Source organism: Schistocerca gregaria, chromosome 5 (assembly GCF_023897955.1).
Source record: "Schistocerca gregaria isolate iqSchGreg1 chromosome 5, iqSchGreg1.2, whole genome shotgun sequence".
Lineage (NCBI taxonomy): Eukaryota > Metazoa > Arthropoda > Insecta > Orthoptera > Acrididae > Schistocerca > Schistocerca gregaria.
In genome coordinates, this window is record NC_064924.1 from 26526181 (window position 1) to 26549963 (window position 23783).

Consider the following 23783-nt stretch of genomic DNA (forward strand, 5'->3'; position numbering starts at 1 on the left):
CATCTGGGGTAGTGAAATGGGATGAAGTTGTCTTCTTCACTCTGGGCCAGCTACTGTATGTACTTCTCTCCTGATCTGCACGTTTGGCAATACACAAGGCGGCTGACACATTTGCCCTGTGGTCAGTGTGAAGATGCAATTAGGAAGTTTATCATCGGATAAGGGGTATGGTGGTGGAGGAGGGTGCCTATGTAATCACGAGATGGTGCATACAAGAGCTAGGGTATGTGGTGAATAACTATACATGATGATAACTATTCATGACGAGGCCTTGGTGGCTCAAATGGATAGAGTGTCTGCCATATAAGCAGGAGATCCTGGGTTCGAGTCCTGGTCAGGGCACACATTTTCAACATGTCCCTAATGAAGTACATCAACGCCTGTTTGCAGCTAGGGTGTCCATTTACTTATCATTTCATATATGATGAATGTTTTTCCCACAAATTACAATATTCCACAGAGTCAATCAATTTGATGAGATATTTCCTGCCAGTTATGCAAGCGATAAATCAAAAGTGCCTCATTGTTTCTGGGTAACCGATGGGTTGCGGGATCAGTGTAGTAAGGGTTTTGACTTAATTGCACCAATATCCACCTATAGGATGTGAGGTGATGTCATAAAAGTAGAGATACCACAGTGGAACTATTTTCCACCTTTGTCTCCAGCAACTGATTAAACAAAGAATACACAGCAGTATATTATTGACAATTATCTGAATTGCATGGCCTGAGATCCTTACTACCAGCACAGCTGGAGTTTTTTCCGATACTTTATGGGTGGGGGATGGGAGGGGAGGAGGGGGCTGGGGGATTTTCGAGAAGGAGAAAAAGTGGCTCAGACCCAAACAAGTGCCGGCCGGAGTGGCGACCGGTTCTAGGCGTTACAGTCTGGGACCGCGCGACCGTTACAGTCGCAGGTTCGAATCCTGCCTCGGGCATGGATGTATGTGATGTCCTTAGGTTAGTTAGGTTTAAGTAGTTCTAAGTTCTAGGGGACTGATGAGCTCAGAAGTAAAGTCTCATAGTGCTCAGAACAATTTGAACCATTTTTGAACCTAAACAAGTGCCCCTTTTCTCAGAGGTGTAGGGGTGAGAAGTAGGAGGTGGAGGGGCTTTTCAGGAGGATGAGATATTTGGATTGAATGTCCGTTTCAGAATCTTTATTGCAAATTGGGACCAGAAATTTTAGACGAAGTGACGGTGTACGTCGATGACTTGCTAATTGCCATCGTTTAATGGGAAAGGCACATCCAACTGATGAAGAAGGTATTCAGAAGGATTATGGACTACGGAGATACTACCAACCTCAGGAAGTCAAAATTCGGAAACAAAAGATCAATTTTTTAGGACACGTGTTATCTTCAGAAGGAATTCGACTAGATCCCATAAACTTTCAGCTATAGAAAACTTAAAGGGTTAATCGGAATGGTTTCGACGTTTTCTATCTAGACCATGTCTTAACCATCCATAATTACACAAGCTGTTGGAAAAGAACGTTCCGTGGAATTGGAGGGACGAGTGTAAACGAGATTTCAAGGAGATAAAAGAAGCATTGCTCTTTAGTGATATCTTGAGCCATCAAAATTAAGATGAAGACTTCTATCTTGCGACACTTCCTTTCAGGGTCTAGGCGCTTGTCCCTTCCAGAAAGAACAAGTAAATGGAGAGAAGAAAAGCAGAATTATTAGTTTCGCAAGTCGCATATTGACAGACTGCGAGCGAAACTACGCAGTAACGTAATTGGAAGGTTTAGCCATCGTATGGGCATTTCGGAGATTCAGTTATTATATTTATGGCCGAAAAATAAAAGTCTATTCCGATCACCAAGCGCTCGGCTTTATCCTTTCTTGTAAATTACTACACCCAAGGTTAACAAGATGGCGCCTTCTCCTACAGGAACATCAATTTGAAATTGTCTACATTAAAGGAAAGGACATCATCATAGCCAATGCCCTATCACGCCTGTCCGAGGGAATGACCGGAAATTGTGAATTCGAGGAACAATTACACAACTGACAGATATTGTTAATGAAAGACTCGATTCACCGACACTGCTACCTACAGCTATGCAGACAAAGACCTTGCAAGACGCCAACAGAAAATAGAATAAAGTAAGGAGAATACTTACGTTAAACTCTCAACACTGGTTAGCAAAATTTTACAAATTACATGAAGGAGTATTATTTCATCGGACGACAGAAACCGGAAGATGGTGCATGTGTACACCCCATGCCTATGTAGACATTTGTTGTGGTATACCCACTTGTCTTGGGGCACTTCGGTCCTGAAAAATGCAAGAAGAAAATATCGATGTATTGCTATGTTCCTAATTTGCATGGAAAGATAGACAAACTCCTACGAATTTGTCCAGTTTGCCAGAAGGCCAAGCCATTTAATCTGTCAAATACTTCTGTCATTAAACCCCAGATTAGCTCAGAAACCAGGGCAGATAGTAAGCCTAGACCTCGATGGACCGCTCAAGGCAGGAAGAGGAGGCGCGAAATACCTTGAGGAACTTCTAGATCTGTTTACAAAATATATACGTCTGTACGTGACGAAGTCGTCAAACGCGCCCCCGATTATAAGAAGAATAGAGTGGGATTACTTCCCACGTTTCGGCAAACCGTAAGCCATACTTTCAGACAATGCCTCGAACTTTATCGCCAAACAATAGAGAGGTTTTCTCGCATGGAACAACATCAAGCAAATTTTGATTTTGAAATTCTGTCCACAGACAAACTTGACAGAAAGCGTATTTAAGGAATTCAACCGATTCATCCACACATATATTCTGACACGCCAAACAAAATGGGTGGAATTTGTAACCCCGTTCAAGCAGATACTCAACAACCCATCCCACATGTCAACTGGTTACACGCCAGCAGAACTAATGTCGAATCAAAGGGAATGCAACGAGTGGATCTATCCTATACCTAAAATTCAGAGTGATGAGGACCTTGATGAAAAACTAATACAGGCCATGACATCAATTACTGTTCATGCGAATATCAGAAATATTGTTGTGTGCGGATGCGAGCCGAGTTGGTGACACTTCGCACTCAACTTCAGGCTGTGATGGCTTGAGGCTGCAGTGTATGGGCAACACTGTTGTGGGCCAGCCTTGGGGATCCAATGGACGTCCAGCACGTCCGAGTCCTCCGATCGGTCCTCACCGGTGGCCAAACCAGTTACTGCTCACACTGAGGCTGACCCCTTGCCTGTGGTCGAGTGGGAGGTCGCCCAGGACGAAGCAGGCGGCGAACAACTTCCCAGGCCACCACATGTAAGGCCTCTCTGGCTTATCTGACAAACAGGTTCCAGGTGCTGTCTGTGGCTGACACTGTCGCTGAGCCAGATGCTGTCGCCTGTCCTGTTTCAGAGGAAACCACTCAGCCTGGAAGATTCGGGCAATCATATAGGGTGGGATTATTGGTAGTTGGGAACTCCAGCATTAGGCTCGTTATGGGGCCCCTTAGTAACTTGGCTGACAGGAAGGGTAAGGAAACCAACGTGCACTCCATGTGCATACTGGGTGGAGTCATTCCAGATGTGGAAAGGGTCCTCCCAGATGCCATGAAGAGCACAGGCTGCAGCCAACTGCAGGTGGTTGCTCACGTCGGTATCAATGATGTTTGTCACTTTGGATCAGAAGAGATTCTCTCTGGTTTCGAGCAGCTAACAGAAGTGTTAAAGGCTGCCAGCCTTACTTGCAGGATGACAGCAGAGCTGACCATTTGCAGCATAATCGACAGGACCAGTAGCGGACCTCTGGTACAAAGCTAAGTGGAGGGTCTGAATCAGAGGCTCAGGCGGTTCTGCGACCGTGTAGACTGTAGATTCCTCGCCTTCGCCAAATGTGGTTGGGTCAGGTTCTGCTGAACAGGTCAGTATCCAATATACGCAAGAGGCAGCATCACGGGTAGCAGGGGCTGTTTGGCGTGGACTGGGTGGTGTTTTAGGTTAGAGGATGTCGGAAAAACACAAGAAGGGCTTCTGCCACAAGGAGTGCAGGTTGAACACAGGAAGAATGTAGATACGAGGTGCATTCAAGTTCTAAGGCCTCTGATGTTTTTCTAATTAACTACTCACCCGAAATCGACGAAACTGGCGTTACTTCTCGACGTAATCGCCCTGCAGACGTACACATTTTTCACAATGCTGACGCCATGACTCCATGGCAGCGGCTAAGGCTTCTTTAGGAGTCTGTTTTGACCACTGGAAAATTGCTGAGGCAACAGCAGCACGGCTGGTGAATGTGCGGCCACGGAGAGTGTCTTTCATTGTTGGAAAAAGCAAAAAGTCACTAGGAGCCAGGTCAGGTGAGTAGGGAGCCTGAGGAATCATTTCAAAGTTGTTATCACGAAGAAACTGTTGCGTAACGTTAGCTCGATGTGCGGGTGCATTGTCGTGGTGAAAGAGCACACGCACAGCCCTTCCCAGACGTTTTTGTTGCAGTGCAGGAAGGAATTTGTTCTTCAGAACATTTTCGTAGGATGCACCTGTCACCGTAGTGCCCTTTGGAACACAATGGGCAAGGATTACGCCCTCGCTGTCCCAGAACATGGACACCATCATTTTTTCAGCACTGGCGGTTAGCCGAATTTTTTTTGGTGGCAGTGAATCTGTGTGCTTCCATTGAGCTGACTGGCGCTTTGTTTCTGGATTGAAAAATGGCATCCACATCTCATCCATTGTCACAACTGACGAAAAGAAGGTCCCATTCATGCTGTCGTTGCATGTCAACATTGTTTGGCAACATGCCACACAGGCAGCCATGTGGTCGTCCGTCAGCATTCGAGGCACCCACACGGATGACACTTTTCGCATTTTCAGGTCGTCATGCTGGATTCTGTGCACAGAACCCACAGAAATGCCAACTATGGAGGCGATCTGTTCAACAGTCATTCAGCGATCCCCCAAAACAATTATCTCCACTTTCTCGATCATGTCGTCAGACCGGCTTGTGCGAGCCTGAGGTTGTTTCGGTTTGTTGTCACACGATGTTCTGCCTTCATTGAACTGTCGCACTTTCGACACATCCATAACTCCATCACTACCTGTCTCCTTCAACTGTCGATTTCAATTGGTTTCACACCACGCAAATTCAGAAAACGAATGAGTGCACGCTGTTCAAGTAAGGAAAACGTCGCCATTTTGAGTATTTAAAACAGTTCTCATTCTCGCCGCTGGCGTATGGTGCTGCCATCTCCGGGATGTATTGACAATGAACGTGGCCTCATTTTCAAACAATGCACATCTCTTTCCAGTCTGGCCGAAAAAATCGGAGGCCTTCGAACTTGAATACGCCTCGTACAGGAACCATTGGCATAACAGTTGTAAATTCTCGTCGCTGTGTTGGGAAAGTACCAGAGCTCCAAGCGCGAGCAGAAAGCACTGATGCTCAAATCGTTATAGGCACTGACAACGGGCTAAAGCTGGATACAAGCTTAGCCAGAATTTTTGAGAACCTGTAACCTCCCTCACAAAATAATATGAATACTATTCTCATTTAGTGTAACGTCAAAACAGAAAATTCCTAAACCTCTCAACAGTAAAAAAAATATAATTATGTTGTTCACATTCAGTATAACCTACCAACAGGAAAATTGCGTAACGTATCAATAATAAAATGTGACTAATCTCTCAGTAAAAAAAAGTGGGTCACTTATAACCTTTCAATAACTGACAGTCAATTTAACCTGGTAAATTTGGGACATCAGCAATGCTGCGTCATGGCCCTGATACGTCATTCTGAATAAACTGAAAAATCTTACCTTAATTAGATCGCCGGATAACGCGTATATATCTGCTCCTATAAGAAATTTTCCTGGCGCAGCTAAGTGCAATACTGGCCGACAGATTCGTCTTATATAAAAGGAAAGAACTGATTTTTCTTTTCAATAATCGGGATGGCCAAGGATTGGAGAAATTAGTGAATTCTTTAAATTGAGATGAATGTCAAAAGTTACTTTTTATGAGAAACATTATTATTAACCGATTTTTTTTAAAAACATTTACATGTTTGTAACAATACTACATATGCGCGAGGCTGCTTTTACCTTATCCTACAACGCTCAGGCTCCGCCATCGCTGCACACGACTGGCCCAGCCAACACGATACACCAGACACGACTGCTCGCTAGCAACAACTTACTCCTACTGCAGTCAATACTGCTCTTTGGTCTCAGATTCTCTTCTACCTTACATATCGCAGGCAGCGCGTGAGCGATCCATCGAAATTACATCTGCTCGACTGCACTAGTAACAAATTTTTTAATCATGGACCTCTTACAAACCCTCCACTGGGGGGCAAAAATTTGGCAGCCATGGTGAGTCAATTGGACTTGCCATGAGCAACCAATTTTTCTATAATCTATTTAGATACTGTGTTTACAGTCAGAGAGTATATACATCAGTGATAAGGGCAGAACATATTAAGAAAATAAATAGAGTGCACATGCACTGAGTACAAAACATATTCAGAAATGACAAAGTATATACGCAATGAGTACAAAATATATTAACAAATGACATAAAGTGCACACGCACTGTACAGGTCTTTAGCATATTTATATGAACTGAATACATTAACAAATGAAATAAAGTGCACATGCACTATAAAAGTGTTTTAGCATTTTACAAGTATTTAAACAAATTGAGAAATGAAATAAAGAGCACACTCACTGTATACGTCTTTAGCATTTTTACAACAAATAAATATATCAATGAGTGAAATAAAGTCCACACGCTCTATAGAGCATATTTAGGACAACTGATGTTGTTAACAAATGAAATGAAGTGCACACGCACTGTACAAGTCTCTATCGTTTTACAAAAATTTAAATGCACTGTATAAGTCTTTACCATTTTATAAAAACTAGGAAAGGAATGGGAAGGATTGCATCATGGTTGTAGCACAGTAAGTTGCATGTAGCTGCACTAAAAGTCCATATCTTTCTACAGAAGCACAACACCAAGTGACACAATCTGAACTTCTCTTCCCTGAAGTATTTATCAGTGTAGCCAAGACACTGAAATGTTTTATTAATATTCAGTGTTATCATTTTGGTAGTACATTAGGCACACCAAACAGTAGGACCATAATAACATCTCCATCGTTCAAGGTGGTGGACAGCTTGATATGTCAACTCCATATTATTGTAGAATCCATACTCTTACAGCAACGTAGAATTAGTGCAAAAACCAATATAGTGCTCCATGATCATGAGGATGGACAGGATAAACGGATATTGCAGTAATTGCTGGTAATTAGGTCAGAAGGTGAAGGACACATTAAGTCTTATGCTAGTCATCTTAGAATTACCCTAGTGTATCAACTGATTTGAATAATTATTAGCACTCATTGGTTAGTTACTGAACATTTTTCTGCATTATTCAGAAGTCATCATATTACAGTAATCAGTGGCATTCATTGGCCAGTTACAAAGTATTCATACAGTGTTACAAAACATTATTCAGTGTTATTCACAATTCATCATTTAAAACAGGAGCTATTGAGTGTAGCATCAAGCTACTGGTGTTTATATATATCATGTAAGTGACATAAGACATATTTAAAATGTAAGACATTGGAACTATTACTCAAGGTCGGTAGTCCAATAATACATAGACATAATGGAATCAATATACAGAAAATTTGCATTATATTTAGGACTAAAAATATATCTTAAACTGGTAGCATTATTTAGTTGTATACTGGTAATAGTTGGGACTCATATTAAATTTTTTTTGCTAGCAATGCATTGCACTGGATCGATAATTAATTGCTGGGGAATGAAAATATTTGCTTTTGACTTATTACTGGAAATAAGGATTATTAACGTTATTCGTCATGAGTCAGCTGTAGCAAGGTTATGAAATAAGTACAGTATATGTGATCACATTCATAAATGATAGACACAACTGGGTAAAAAAAATGCAAGTACTAGAACAGGTTTAATAACTAACTGCTTATAGCATATTATGTCACGAAAACCTTCTCCTGGAAAAAATACAAAATGGATTATTGAGCTGAAAGAAGAAATACATATTATGGTGAAAAATAGTGAACTTCGAATTAACAGGCAATGAAACGTGTACTTCATATGTATGTACTCTAGCTGTCTTTACCAAAACATTCAGTCATTATACTATGTGACATAAGACATGCTGTCAAAAGGAACTGCAACAAATACTTAAATAACTACATAGCATTTCTTAACTAACAGTAAATATATAAATGTCATCATTATCATCATCTGCAAAGAAAAACTTCATTATTCACATTATCATAACTTCATCACTATCATCACCTGCAAAGAAAAACTTCATTATTCATATTACCATATTCTTCATATAACTATTCATCATCATTTATCATCATCTGCAAAAAATATACACTTCATTATTCACATTCATATTGCCATTTACTTCATAAAACTATTCATTATCATTCATTACTTCCTATAGAGTAGAGTTTCTTACTTCTAGCATATTTCATCACTAAAATTAACATGTGTAGTTCTGTCTGACAGCCTGCAATAATAGCCTCGTTTTCTGAAAGAAAAATAATTAGTCAAGACTGCTATCATACGATGTGTATAGTATATTCTGGTTAATGCTTGTCAATTCTGATCCATTTACTCTTCATGACAAGATATTGCACTTTCTTTCCTTCATTCTGATGGTAAAATTTCCATTTCATAGTAAACCACTGTGGTTGCTTAATTCATTTCTTTTACAGGGTATTGCTTTCTGAAAAATGACGAATAAGGATTAATATCTTGCATTTAATCACATACTCATTAAATAAAAACTTGTTTCTAGTAATATAATTAAGCATACAGCATAGCATGACAGAAAACATATTAGGTCAAAAACATAGACAGTTTTCAAGTGCAAAAAATGTACACACAGTATCATAATGTAGTAGCAAAAAATGTAAAATAGTCAAGATGTTGAGATATCATAATGCAAAATATCAATGTCAACTGGTGTTCGTTACATCTTAAACATTTCATAGTACATACAGACAAAAATTCTACTTTCGATAGGAAAACAATCATACATACACAAAATCGAAAATGTGCCAGGTCTGAGATAACGACATGAAAAGTGACCTGCTAACCTTACCTTGCCGGGCACTTGCCAGGAAAAAATATGATAATCATCGTTAAGTGTTTATATCAATAACCGGAAAAGGCATTAAAATGTGATAAATCATAAAGTATGTTCATTCAATAAAGGGTTTAATATTGGAGACTTGGTGATTGCCTTTGCTTTTTCTGGTTCTCAAAGTTTCAACATGTACCACATTGGGATGAGGAATGCTGCGAATTCTGTATGGACCTGCGTATAGAAGTTCAAATTTACTGCATCTACTCTTTCCTCTGTTGGATAAATAGTGTGTGCGTACTAATATCTTCTGTCCAATGTGAAACTCATGGCGTGTACAAACCTGTTTTTGCTGTCTTCTCCGGCGCTCTGTGGCACGTTTTATGTTGTTGAGCGCAATCTCAATTATGTCATGGTGGCGTAGTCGACGAGATGTAGGAAAGGATACTAATTCTTTAATTTTGTTAGGTGGTTCAACGTTTTTCAATATAACAGTCGGAGATAGCATGGCGGATTCATTTGGTATGGAGTTAATTACATCCTGGAATGAGAGTATGTGTGTATCCCAATCAATATGTCTTTTGTGGCAGTACATTCTACACAGTTTACCAATTTCTTTCATCAGTCGTTCACAAGGGTTCGAAGAAGCGTGATACTTGGATATATAGATCGGAGAAATGTTTCTAGTTCGTAACATACGTGTCCATATCGCAGATCGAAATTGTGGTCCATTGTCGGAAATTACATTCAATAAATGCCCTACATGAAATAAAAAATGTTTTACATATGCATTCGAAATAGATTTAGCAGTAGCTTTGCGCAACGGAGTGAAGGTAACAAATTTCGAAGTGAGTTCAATAGCTACAAAGATGTGGCAAAAACCTCTATTAGTTCTGGGAATCGGTCCAAAAAAATGTCTACAGCGGCCATGTGTCTCAATTTAACAGGTACAATGGGATGTAACGGAGGAATATGTAAAATCGTGTCTGATTTAGCTTTCTGGCAGATTTTACTTGACGCTAAAACTCGTCGAATACGTTTCTCCATGTTGGCAAAATAACAGTTCTATCTCAGTATAAGAAAACATTTTTTGGCTCCATAATGTGCGTAACTTAAATGAGTATACCAGATTAATTTGTTAGCAAGTTCGTCAGGAATGCATAATAACCAGTTGTTCCCGTCAGTGTGAGAGCGACGGAACAGAATGTTATTGCGTGTCGTGTAATGGTTTCTAATGGTAACGTTATTCTTATCTTGCCAAAGCTGTTTAATTTCTTTCCATACGTTGTCTTTACTCTGCTCTTGTGCTATGTCTCGTAATGACGATGAAATGAAATTTTCAGATAAGACATGTTAAATATACATGACACTAGAATTTGCTCGGCAGAATTTGGTTGCGATGTCTTGCTGATTGTTGCAGAGAGAACGGGATAGTGCGTCTGCTACAATATTTTGTGTACCGGGAATGTGAACAATTGTAAAATTAAATTCCTGTAAATAAAGTTCCCATCTACTTAAGCTGTCATGTGTAAATTTAGCGGAAAGTAAAAACTGGATAGCTCTGTGGTCTGTGTAAACGGTAGTATGTCTTTCATAAAGAAAATGCCTAAATCGGGTAAATGCCCATACAACACATAATGTTTCAAGTTCTGTAACAGAATAATTGCGTTCAGCAGGTGACAGAATGCGACTTGCAAAGGCGATGTTTTTAATTACTGTATTACCGTCTTCTTCAATTTCCTGAAAAATGTGTACGCCTAAAGATGTGATACAACTGTCGGTGGCAATGGAAAAATTTCTAGTGAGACCTGGGTGTGATAAAAGTGGTTCGTTCAACAAGGCATGTTTCAAATTAACAAATTCAGAATGTGCTTGCCTATCCCAGGACCAAATAGCGTTTTTACCCGTCAGTTGGCACAATCTAGGGGTGTCTAAAGCAGAGTAATGAATAAATTTACGGAAAAAGTTAATTAAACCCAGAAAGCTGCGTAGTTGTTTCTTCGCCGTTGGAACCGTAATGTCACGTAAAGCTTGAAGTTTTTCCGGGTCAGGCGCTATGCCTTCTGCTGAAATTATATGTCCAAGGAATTTTATAGAAGTTTGCCAAAGTGAGATTTGTTAAGATTAACTGTGAGTCCTTGTGCACGAAAAGTTTGCAACAGTTGTTACAGAATCAGATTATGTTCAGACCAGTTAGCTTCTGCAGTAAGAATGTCGTCTACATACGTTGTGATTCTGTCTTTTAGTTCTGTGGGAAGTATACTATTCAAACCGCGAATAAACGCTGCTGAAGAAATTGTTAAACAGAGAAATGCTGTGTACTTTCTGCAGTTCGGATGGAGCTGAATTTGCCAAAATCCCGATTTGAAATCTAATGTGGAATAAATAGCAGTACCATTAAATTTCTGTAGAAGTTCTTGTAGGGTTTGTGGGCGATCTGTTTCATTAATAATAATGTCATTGATGTGACGCGAATCAAGTACGAGACGAAGTGAGCCATTCTTTTTCTTAACAATATGGAGCGGGTTTATGTACGGACTAACTGCCGGTTCAATAATACCTTGGTCAAGCATAGCTTGCAATTCTTTCTTAACCTGTTCTCTGTGAATATACGGAATCGGGTAATGTATAGCTTTAAATGTGTCGTGCTGTTTAACTTGAAATTCATACATGAAACCGGACATAGTACCAGGGATGTTGTCAATAACTGGAGCTTGCTGTAAAAGAATTTTGCGTAGTTGCGTACGTTCGTCGTCTGTATTTGCGCTGCTTTGTTTTACTTTATCAGAAATTATTTGCATAACGTCATAGTCAGCTTCGTCTGGTGTATTATAGTTGTGTACGAACGTATCTGTGAACAATGTGGAATGACAGTCTATGTTACGTGATGCAGAAATGACCTCTGTCCGATTAATTGTTTGTTCTTCTGCAGATAAAGAGTGCTGAAATTCTAATGCCAGTTGTACATTTTCATCCTTTAACATTAAATAGGAATTTTGAAAGTCAATAATTGCGTCGTGTTGTACCAAAAAATTCGTACCTAAATTAACGTCTGTTGTCAATACGGGAACAATCCAAAAATTTGAGTGGAACGTATGACCTGCAATACAAAATGATAAGTGTGTCTGTAATTTTACATCTACTCCTTTACCAGATACTGCTCGTTTTACTTTAGTTTTGCCTAATGGTAACGTAGGATAAGTATTCTCTTCGTTACATTCATTGAAAGTTTCTTCATTTATAACTGACATAGGTGATCCAGAGTCGATTACTGCTGAAAATGTGGATGATCCAATCTTTACTTCAATGACAGGGTAGGAAATGGTTTTTTGAATAACTGGTTTTTCCTGCAAAAGAGTGTCTCGGATGTCGTCAAAAGTAATAACATTCTCGTGAATAACATTCTGCGTGTCAAAAGTAGTGCTTAAGTTGTTGGAAGATGCAACCTGTACTGTATCTAGTCAAATTCTTTCAGACGTGCTGTTATTTGCGGGAGGATGCTGTGGTATTTCGACTATTTGTACTGTTCTGTTATTTATTCCTGGCGTATTAGGTTCGGGATGATACCGATTGTCTGGTTCATTCATGATAATCTGTTGTTGCCGTGATTCTGCTGCTGGTAAGACCGACTGTTACGCTGAAAACTGTGCTCATTACTTTTACGTCTGTCATAATAGTCGTTGCTATACGGCGCATTGCAATATGAGTTGAAATGTTTTTTTTTCTGTACGTAGTGATTTCCTTGTTGCTGTGCGTTACTATTTGGTGGAGCCGACGATACACGTGTAGGCGGCGAAACATTAAAGCTTGGTTGACCTTGCAGACTACATTGTTGGTTAGGTATGCTAACCGACTGGTTTTGTTGATGTTGTGGGAAAAAGCCTCTATTGTTGCCAAATTGTTTTTGCTGTTACTGATAACTATGAGGATACTGATAATTAAAATTTTGTCTGTTATTAAAGTTCTGCTGGTTGTCATTCCTGGACCGTCTATCACCTTTGCTATTAAAATAGCGGGGCTGATCGTAATTTCCGTACGCTTGTTTGCCTTGGTTATGATGTGAAAAATTTGTTAATGAAGGAATAGTCTGATTGCTGAACTTCCAAAAGCTGTAACAGATCTCTGAATGCCGAAATATTTTCTTTCTGCTGACCTGTTAAAAGTGATACTCTTAACGATCGTGGTAATTTAGAAATACATAATTGGATAAGTGCTGATTCATTGTATGGCTCACTTAAGTAATGGACCATGTGCTCAAAAAATTGCGTGACAGTGGGAAAATTTGAGTTCTCATAATTTGGTAAGTTAATTAATTGATCCTTGATTCCGCGCTGTGTCGTCTTCGACCAATACGCTGACAGAAAGGCATTCTGAAATTCTTCTACCGAATAGCACTGTCTCGCGATCGGTCTCGTACGAGTTGCCGGTTCGCCTTCCAAAAAACTGCAAATAAATTCAAGTTTGTGTGTCACGGGCCAAGTTGGTGGAAAAGCAAAGCTAAATTGTTGTATCCAATCCAAAGGGTGAATCTGTGTTCTGTCATTTTTAAATACCTTTAATTTCCTAACGGACAGAAAGTGCTTGTAATAAAAATTTTCGTCTCTGAATGTCTGAACAGGTTCAGTATTGTATGATAATCTGTTTGTCTGTGACAGTTCGGAATCTAAGTCACGTACTCTCTGTAAATTACCTAAATTGTACTTGCTGTGAGAGTGTAAGAAATGTTCGGAGAGTGGCGTATGCTGTGTTGTGTTACAGGCTGAGACATTTTTCATCTCCATCACTTCTTGCTGTAAGGACGACACTTTTCTACGCAATGTATTATTGGACGAACCTATCTCACTGATTGTCTGCTGTAAATTTTGGAATTCGGGTGTTTGATTGAAAGAAATTGGTGACGTATCGTCTGATTTGGTGTCATTGTTATTTTCGATAACGTCAATACGACTGGCCAATTTATCAAATTTTTCAGTCAATGCTTTAACCTGATCATCATTTTTAGTGTCACAAGCATTAATTTGTTTTTGGATTTTACGGGTACTTTTGTTCAATTTCTTAACGTCTGCTTTAATGGCATCGGGATCCTGTATTAGTTCTAATTGTTCAAGTCTGTTGGTCATTGTCTGACTGTCTACTGTGTGTGTGTCTGTTTTTGTTTTAAGATCGGAGATTTCATCATGCAATGCGGTGTTCAACTGTTTAATAGTATTGATTTCGTCTGATACTGTAGCAATGTTATTGTCTACGTATGTTTTTGCTTTCGTAATTTACGCTTATCTTCCTGTTTATGTGCAGTAATTGTTTCCATGACTTGTTTCTTTACTTTGTTCTGTTCCTGTATGAATTTACAGTAACACGTTTCACTGTTTTGTAGGTGGTGATTAAAACGTTCGTCAATTTGGCTGTTTTGTTGTTCAAATTTCGTGTCTACTTTCGCATCCAGTGTGCGTGAAAGTTCTGATGACATTAATTTAAACTCGTCGCGTAACTGTGTTGCATTTTCAGAACATTGTTTAGCGACTGAACTAATTTCATCTATAAGTAATTTAGTTGTGGCTGCATGTGCATTACTTAATTCTTGTGCCACAGATCTAATTTCTTCACTACTATTCCTAGCACAAGCCTTAATTTCCTCACGTAATTGTTCTTTAGTATCATGACATTGCACGGCAACGGCTGCAATCTATTCATTAATCTGTTTAAAGTTCTCATTAATATGTTTGATCGACCTGTCGTGTTTTTCATTCGACTGTTTGAAACTTCCATTAAGCTGTTTGTTCGATTCATTAATTTGTTGTTTGAGATTTTCATTAAGTTGTAGCAATAATGCCATAACTCGATCCATGCCAAAATTAGCTGCTGTATTCTCTGTGCTATGTGATGGTGTTGTCACGTTTTATATAACCATTTGGTCATTGTCTGATTCACAAAAAGGTTTGCTAATCGGATTTGTTCTGTTGGTCACTACAGCGGAATCAAATAAATCTGACGTGCCTTGTGTATATTGGTCACCTTCGTTAGAAACAATTATCCGTTCGCTACGTAGATTTTGCAAATCAGGTGTCAAACTGGACAGCGTTCATTGTAACGGAAAGTGCCGCGCCATCAATTGTCGTTAAATTTACAGTGGACATAATTGAATTTGTTTTCTCATCATTATGATCAAAATCATTACTAGTGATCGGCACACACTGATTTTCGGTAATTAGAGGATTATCACTATTACACTGAGTGTCGCTACTATAATCGGTCAAATTATTCGAATCGGCTTTTTCACTCATTGCACATCGCGATGAACTGTTAGCAGTTTTTCGCGGCATTTGCACAGATCAAAGCTAAGCACAAAATCAAACAAGAACAAATCAAAATGGAACTAATACAATTACAACAAAGAGCAATAAATTGCCGATGATCTGTGAAAGAAAGAATGACAAGTTAGTAAATGCGAAGCGCCAGATGCAAACTACCTTTAACAATGGTGTAAATAAGAGCAGATATATAACTGACTACTTCTCAGAAATTCACAAAAATACGATCCTGGCCGGTTGTCGACAAGTGTAACCTCCCCACAAAATAAAATAATATGAATAATATTCTCATTTAGTGTAACGTCAAAACAGAAAATTCCTAAACCTCTCAACAGTAAAAAAATACACTCCTGGAAATGGAAAAAAGAACACATTGACACCGGTGTGTCAGACCCACCATACTGATCACACGCACGGCACAGCGGACACACCAGGAACCGCGGCGTTGGCCGTCGAATGGCGCTAGCTGCGCAGCATTTGTGCACCGCCGCCGTTAGTGTCAGCCAGTTTGCCGTGGCATACGGAGCTCCATCGCAGTCTTTAACACTGGTAGCATGCCACGACAGCGTGGGCGTGAACCGTATGTGCAGCTGACGGACTTTGAGCGAGGGCGTATAGTGGGCATGCGGGAGGCCGGGTGGACGTACCGCCGAATTGCTCAACACGTGGGGCGTGAGGTCTCCACAGTACATCGATGTTGTCGCCAGTGGTCGGCGGAAGGTGCACGTGTCCGTCGACCTGGGACCGGACCGCAGCGACGCACGGATGCACGCCAAGACCGTAGGATCCTACGCAGTGCCGTACGGGACCGCACCGCCACTTCCCAGCAAATTAGGGACACTGTTGCTCCTGGGGTAACGGCGAGGACCATTCGAAACCGTCTCCATGAAGCTGGGCTACGGTCCCGCACACCGTTAGGCCGCCTTCCGTTCACGCCCCAACATCGTGCAGCCCGCCTCCAGTGGTGTTGCGACAGGCGTGAATGGAGGGACGAATGGAGACGTGTCGTCTTCAGCGATGAGAGTCGCTTCTGCCTTGGTGCCAATGATGATCGTATGCGTGTTTGGCGCCGTGCAGGTGAGCGCCACAATCAGGACTGCATATGACCGAGGCACACAGGGCCAACACCCGGCATCATGGTGTGGGGAGCGATCTCCTACACTGGCCGTAAACCTCTGGTGATTGTCGAGGGGACACTGAATAGTGCACGGTACATCCAAACCGTCATCGAACCCATCGTTCTACCATTCCTAGACCGGCAAGGGAACTTGCTGTTCCAACAGGACAATGCACGTCCGCATGTATCCCGTGCCACCCAACGTGCTCTAGAAGGTGTAAGTCAACTACCCTGGCCGGCAAGATCTCCGGATCTGTCCCCCATTGAGCATGTTTGGGACTGGATGAAGCGTCGTCTCACGCGATCTGCACGTCCAGCACGAACGCTGGTCCAACTGAGGCGCCAGGTGGAAATGGCATGGCAAGCCGTTCCACAGGACTCCATCCAGCATCTCTACGATCGTCTTCATAGGAGAATAGCAGCCTGCATTGCTGCGAAAGGTGGATATACACTGTACTAGTGCCGACATTGTGCATGCTCTGTTGCCTGTGTCTATGTGCCTGTGGTTCTGTCAGTGTGATCACGTGATGTATCTGATCCCAGGAATGTGTCAATAAAGTTTCCCCTTCCTGGGACAATGAATTCACGGTGTTCTTATTTCAATTTCCAGGAATGTATAATTATGTCGTTCACATTCAGTATAACCTACCAACAGTAAAATTGCGTAACGTATCAATAATAAAATGTGACTAATCTCTCAATTAAAAAAAATGTGTGTCACTTATAACCTTTCAACAATTGTCAGTCAATTTAACCTGGTAAATTTTGGACGTCAGCAATGCTGCGTCATGGCCCTGATACATCATTCTGAATAAACTGAAAAATCTTACATTAATTAGATCGCCGGATAATGCGTATATATCTGCTCCTATAAGAAATTTTCCTGGCGCAGCTAAGTGCAATGCTGGCCGATAGATTCGTCTTATATAAAAGGAAAGAACTGATTTTTCTTTTCAATAATCGGGATGGCCAAGGATGGGAGAAATTAGTGAATTCTTTAAATTGAGATGAATGTCAAAAGTTACTTTTTATGAGAAAGATTATTATTAACAGATTTTTTTTAAAAACATTTACATGGGACTTGATGTAACAATACTACATATCCGCGAGGCTGCTTTTACCTTATCCTACAACGCTCAGGCTCCGCCATCGCTGCACACGACCGGCCCAGCCAACACGATACACCAGACACGACTGCTCGCTAGCAACAACTTACTCCTACTGCTACACAAGTTCCTACTGCAGTCAATACTGCTCTTTGGTCTCAGATTCTCTTCTAGCTTACATATCGCAGGCAGCGCGTGAGCAATCCATCGAAATTACATCTGCTCGACTGCACTAGCAACAAATTCTTTAATCATGGACCTCTTACAAACCTGACGGTGTTCCGAAAGGATACGCTAAACACGGTTGGCGGTGGCGTCATTTGTCCCTTGATACGCCCAGCTTAAATATTTACGGATCGCCGCGCGAAGCGAATACAACACAGCGGAGGAAGACGGGATAATGCGACCTCGCCTATTCAAACTGAAAGTTTCCACTTTTAAAGATATGATCAAGCTACTGGAATACTGAAGCGTTACAAGAACGAAGACCAAAGTCTTTTGCTATTTGTCTAGGAGTGTGCAACCAATACAAAGGAGTGATACAGGAGTCTACGAATTTAAATCTGTGCTGTTCTAGTACTAAAAGCCAAATGTAAATACCAACACCCATGAGGAGGCAACCTGATATAGACATTGTAAATAAAATATAAATAGATAGAAAACAGTATTAGAGGTAAATTTAGAAGGAATTTGAATTCAATGATACTTTTGATGTGGCAGAAGTGTCAACGAAAATTTTTGTTTTCAAGATTTCAAGGAACTTTAACATCTTCTGTATATATCCAAGAATTCCTACCTATCCTAGCCCCAACCTAAGTGAGCGTCAGTATTTGAATGTAGGACATGTAAAAGGAATTCGAACACACATTGGAGGCAAAGGATTCGAACACTTCGTGACTTCGCGCATCTTCCAAATTTCTGTTAACCCTTTCAATAACTTTCGTCCAGCGATCGCGTATTTTGTGATAGGATTTTACCGCGAATAGTCAGTTTTCGGTCATTTGTCTTCTTTATTAGTTTTCTCGACTGGAACACATGAGATTGAAAATCCGAATGCCGTGACAGTTCCAGTTGGATAAAGTCACGTTCTCGCTGTTGCGAGTAGGCAGTTCATCTGTTGGCACACAATTCTATCTAATGCACAATCAATGAAAGTAGATGCTTTACAAATCATAAACAAGAAAGCAACAGAAATTTGTAAGAACCCATTAAATTTAATTAGTATCTTTGAGACAGAATTCAAAATTAAAATTAATCTGAAAGCGAAACCGAATGGCTATACCGACACCAAAAGAACTGACTAGTAAGTAAACTATAGATACTAGTGATTAAGCAAACATTGTGACTCGTAGCAATTTTGCTTCGTAAATTGAAACGAAGAAAATATGGACATGTGCACTGCTCATGTGAATCAACGAGTGACAAAATTATAAACTTTTTTTTACCCATGTGAATCGGGAGTGACCAAGTTCAAGTCTACAATCACCGATTAACACAAAACATCGCAAGACACGTTACGAATTTTCACTCCAGAGTGCATGCTGAAAATTTTAAATGTCCTTACGTGCAGGCAAGTCTTGCAGCTTGCAGACGACGAACCCCAGCAACGATCCAAGGACCACAAAGTGAAGTTCGCCCTGTAGTGAGCTTCGCAGATGCGTCGAACACACTCACGATGCAGTCAAGTAACGAGTTATCAATGGAAAGGCCTTCGAAGGCAGCTTAGCTAACCCGCGCTTACCGGCTACAACCGCCTAGCCTGTACTGCGCGCTAAGGGCCCTGCCGCACTGGGATGCCACGGCATCTCTGCTGGCAGAGACGGCCGATACAATACGTTGGGCTCAGTGGGGCCTCCCGCACCTGGCATCCACCTGACGCTGGCAGCGCTGCCAGCAGACCCGCCGCTCCAAGCCTCTGCCAGTGAAACACGATGCGGACGCCAGCAGACCTGCCACGCGCTGCCTGCCGCTCACCTGTGTTCAGTTTTGTTGCAGTTTTGCACGTGTGCCACCGTGGATAGTTTCTATGCGGAAGCTTTTATATGTGAAATTCAGGCGAGACCAGCAATTTGGGACACATCATCCGTGGATTATTCGAACCGCGAACTGAATAAAACGTGTTGGGAACAAGTTGTTGATGTTTTCGGAGGAAAAGAATCGTCTTTGGAAGTGAAGAACGAACTCGGTAAGTGCTTCAAAAACATTTTATTTTTCATTACTAAAGTTTACTGAACGTAAGTACTTTGCCACTTGAGGCGATCACGATTAACAAAATACTCTGAAAATTTGTCTCTGACTGCAAGTGCAGATCGACCGCTTCTGCCTGAATGGCCTGCACATTCATTGTTCTCAAAACCAATTACAAGTGAGTCTTCATAGACGAATACATCTCTTGCACGTACAAAATTATGCAAAGCTCAACGAGCTTTAACTATATCTTGCGCAAAATCAATGCCCACATTTAGTGGACGATTAAAGATTCTTCATTTGTTGGAGAGGATACCAAAGGCACATTCCACATAACGCCTAGCCCTGGATAATCTGTAATTGAAGACCTTCGTCTCGTAACTAAGATTATTTCTACCGTATGGACGCATAAAATTTTGACTCGTGCCAAAGCCTCATCTCCTACCAACACATAAGGAAAAACAGTTGAATGTTTTTCTGTCAGTGGTGAAGCTTTAGGTATCTTCAGGGAATTGTTCATTAGTTTGTTGTAAAACAAACTGTCTTTGAAAATTGCCGAATCATTACTTTTTCCATAAGCTCCGACGTCTACGAAAGCAAAGTTATAGTTAGCTACTAGCTCCTCTACGTCCATTTCGACACGGAGCGCAGCCTGAAGGAGTCCCCCCTGTGGCGTCCCTGCTGGCAGCCGCACCGGCAGACCGCGTGCTGCCACCGGAGATGCCGCGGCATCCCAGTGCGGCACGGCCCTAACGGCCAGACAGCAGTGGCATGTATCGCCTCTGACGATCCTAGCTGATTGACTTTAACAGTCGCGTGCCCAGCGGCAATTCAGAATACGTGCATGGACATTTCCTAGAATACTGAGACCTGTATAACAATAAATGCATCCAAACTAAGGACTTACGAGAAGTACACTAAACACGAACAGTGGTATGGTCATTTCGGAGCGAAAATATGATATTACTGAACAATGTATAAATGAAGTTAGCGAGTGCTAACGCTAGCTTTATAAATCTGATGTTCACGTCCTTATCTATTACCCTATTAATGATGTAAGCTTAGTCTTAAGCAGAACCTAACTCAGGTTTTATTTATTGCATCATGATAAAAAAAAAGGAACCAAGAAGAACACGCGTCACGGACATTTATTTACATGGACGAACAATTAACATAATGAGATTCCAGCTGCGCAACGTCCTTGTCTTGCGCACCAAACCATGTCAAGATGCGGTGAGGCAAGACCACAAACTACCATCGACAAACTACGGCGAAGAACGACACATTGTTTTCTGTTCGTGTGCAACATGAAAGTGATAAGCAAATGCCGTGCAATTCTCACATAAAAAACTCTACAAGAGAGACAAAACCCCTGAACTAACTAAAACATAGGACAAATGTACAGACAGTGATTAGTGTATTAGCCATCTACCTTCGATTTTCATATTAGATTATAAGTGTCTCTCTTTTCAGCAATACTGAATTTATTAAATTTAAGAATATGAAAGCTAGATCAATGTGTTGCACAATTATTTTTCAAAGAATGAAGGTCACCGCCTGTCCATTGACAGTCGAACGCAAATGACCGTCGCACCGACAACAATGGACTGAACCATAATAGTGCGAAAATAATGGACTTGAAGCTCAAGGCATAAACAGTTCTATGCACTTATTTGATAAATTTTATTGATATTATGAAGTGTATGTTATGTTAATTAATTTAAGTGTGTGATTTTTACAATTTACATGAATGCGTGTACTGTGTGCAACTAAACATCGCTGGAATTACGTGTGGATGACGAGAATCCAGTAGGTGTTCTCGTTCTCCACACGGGAGGCGATGAGATGTTGTATTTTCACACCGCCACATAACACTGATTTGAGCAGTAAAAGAGGCCAAGGGCCATTTATTTGCCAATGTATAATATTTAACTACGCATTGTAATGATGCAGTTTGGCGATTTAAAGGAGAAATGACTCCAGCGCCACTGACGCGCCTAAGAAACTATAGACTAATTCAGCGAGCATGTAAAAATTTCGATATTAAAGACAGACTCTAAAGACATTTGAATATTAAAAAACAAGCGCGCAACCCATCGTCCAGTGCCGGATGATATCACTCTCTTTTTATCTCCTGTAGAATACGGACGCACCATTACATAGGCGTCATTACAAGATTTGTAATTTGTGAAAACCTACGGAGATATACTGTCATTTTGTTGCATGTGTGACTAGTATGTGTGAAAAACGCAGAGTGGTTAATTAAAGGACATTTCTACGTGTTTTCTGAACTTTTCAAACCAACCACGCTCTGTCGTTGTTATTGACAGAGGTGTTAACATGTTATATGTACGTTAAGTCCAAGTAAGACATTTCCAGAGGCAGGTGTGGACTCTGACCACAATCTGTTGGTTATGAAGTGTACATTAAAACTGAAGAACCTGCAAAAAGGTGTGAATTTAAGGAGATGGGACGTGGATAAACTGACTAAACCAGAGGTTGTACAGAGTTTCAGGGAGAGTATAAGGGAACAATTGACAGGAATGGAGGAAAGAAATACAGTAGAAGAAGAATGGGTAACTCTGAGGGATGAAGCAGTGAAGGCAGCAGAGGATCAAGTAAATAAAAAGACGAGGGCTAGTAGAAATCCTTGGGTAACAGAAGAAATATTGAATTTAATTGATGAAAGGAGAAAATATAAAAATGCAGTAAATGAAGCAGGCAAAAAGGAATACAAACGTCTCAAAAATGAGATTGACAGGAAGTGCAAAATGGCTAAGCAGGGATGGCTAGAGGACAAATGTAAGGATGTAGAGGCTTATCTCACTAGGGGTAAGACAGATACTGCCTACAGGAAAATTAAAGAGACCTTAGGAGAAAAGAGAACCGCTTGTATGAACATCAAGAGCTCAGATGGAAACCCAGTTCTAAGCAAAGAAGGGAAAGTAGAAAGGTGGAAGGAGTATATAGAGGGTCTATACAATGGCGATGTACTTGACGACAATATTATGAAAATGGAAGTGGATGTAAATGAAGATGAAATGGGAGATACGATACTGCGTGAAGAGTTTGACAGAGCACTGAAAGGCCTAAGTCGAAACAAGGCCCCGGGAGTAGACAACATACCATTAGAGCTATTGACGGCCTTGGGAGAGCCAGTCATGACAAAACTCTACCATCTAGTGAGCAAGATGTATGAGACAGGCGAAATACCCTCAGACTTCAAGAACAATATATTGATCCCAATCACAAAGAAAGCAGGTGTTGACAGATGTGAAAATTACCGAACTATCAGTTTAATAAGTCACGGCTGCAAAATACTTCGCGAATTCTTTACAGACAAATGGAAAAAACTAGTAGAAGCCGACCTTGGGGAAGATCAGTTTGGATTCCGTAGAAATGTTAGAACACGTGAGGCAATACTGACCCTACAACTTATGTTAGAAGAAAGATTAAGGAAAGGCAAACCTACGTTTCTAGCATTTGCAGACTTGTAGAAAGGTTTTGACAATGTTGACTGGAATACTCTCTTTCAAATTTTGAAGGTGGCAGGGTTAAAATACAGGGAACGAAAAGCTATTTACAATTTATACAGAAACCAGATGGCAGTTATAAGAGTCGAGGGGCATGAAAGGGAAGCAGTGGTTGGGAAGGGAGTGAGACAGGTTTGTAGCCTCTCCCCGATGTTATTCAATCTGTATATTGAGCAAGCAGTAAAGGAAAGAAAAGAAAAATTTGGAGTAGGTATTACAATCCGGGGAGGTGAAATAAAAACTTTGAGGTTCGCCGATGACATTGTAATTGTGTCAGAGACGGCAAAGGACTTGGAAGAGCAGTTGAACGGAATGGATAGCGTCTTGAAAGGAGGATAGAAGATGAACATCAACGAACGCAAAACGAGGATAATGGATTGTAGTCGAATTAAGTCGGGTGACGCTGACGGAATTAGAT

At 40.8% G+C, this 23783-nt stretch overlaps 1 non-coding gene across 1 annotated transcript; it reads left to right on the forward strand.

The window, feature by feature from the left end:
• Window positions 1-268: 268 nt before the first annotated feature.
• Trnai-uau (transfer RNA isoleucine (anticodon UAU)) lies at window positions 269-342 on the forward strand. The gene has a single exon. It is a non-coding gene; the product is annotated as a tRNA-Ile (tRNA).
• Window positions 343-23783: the final 23441 nt, after the last annotated feature.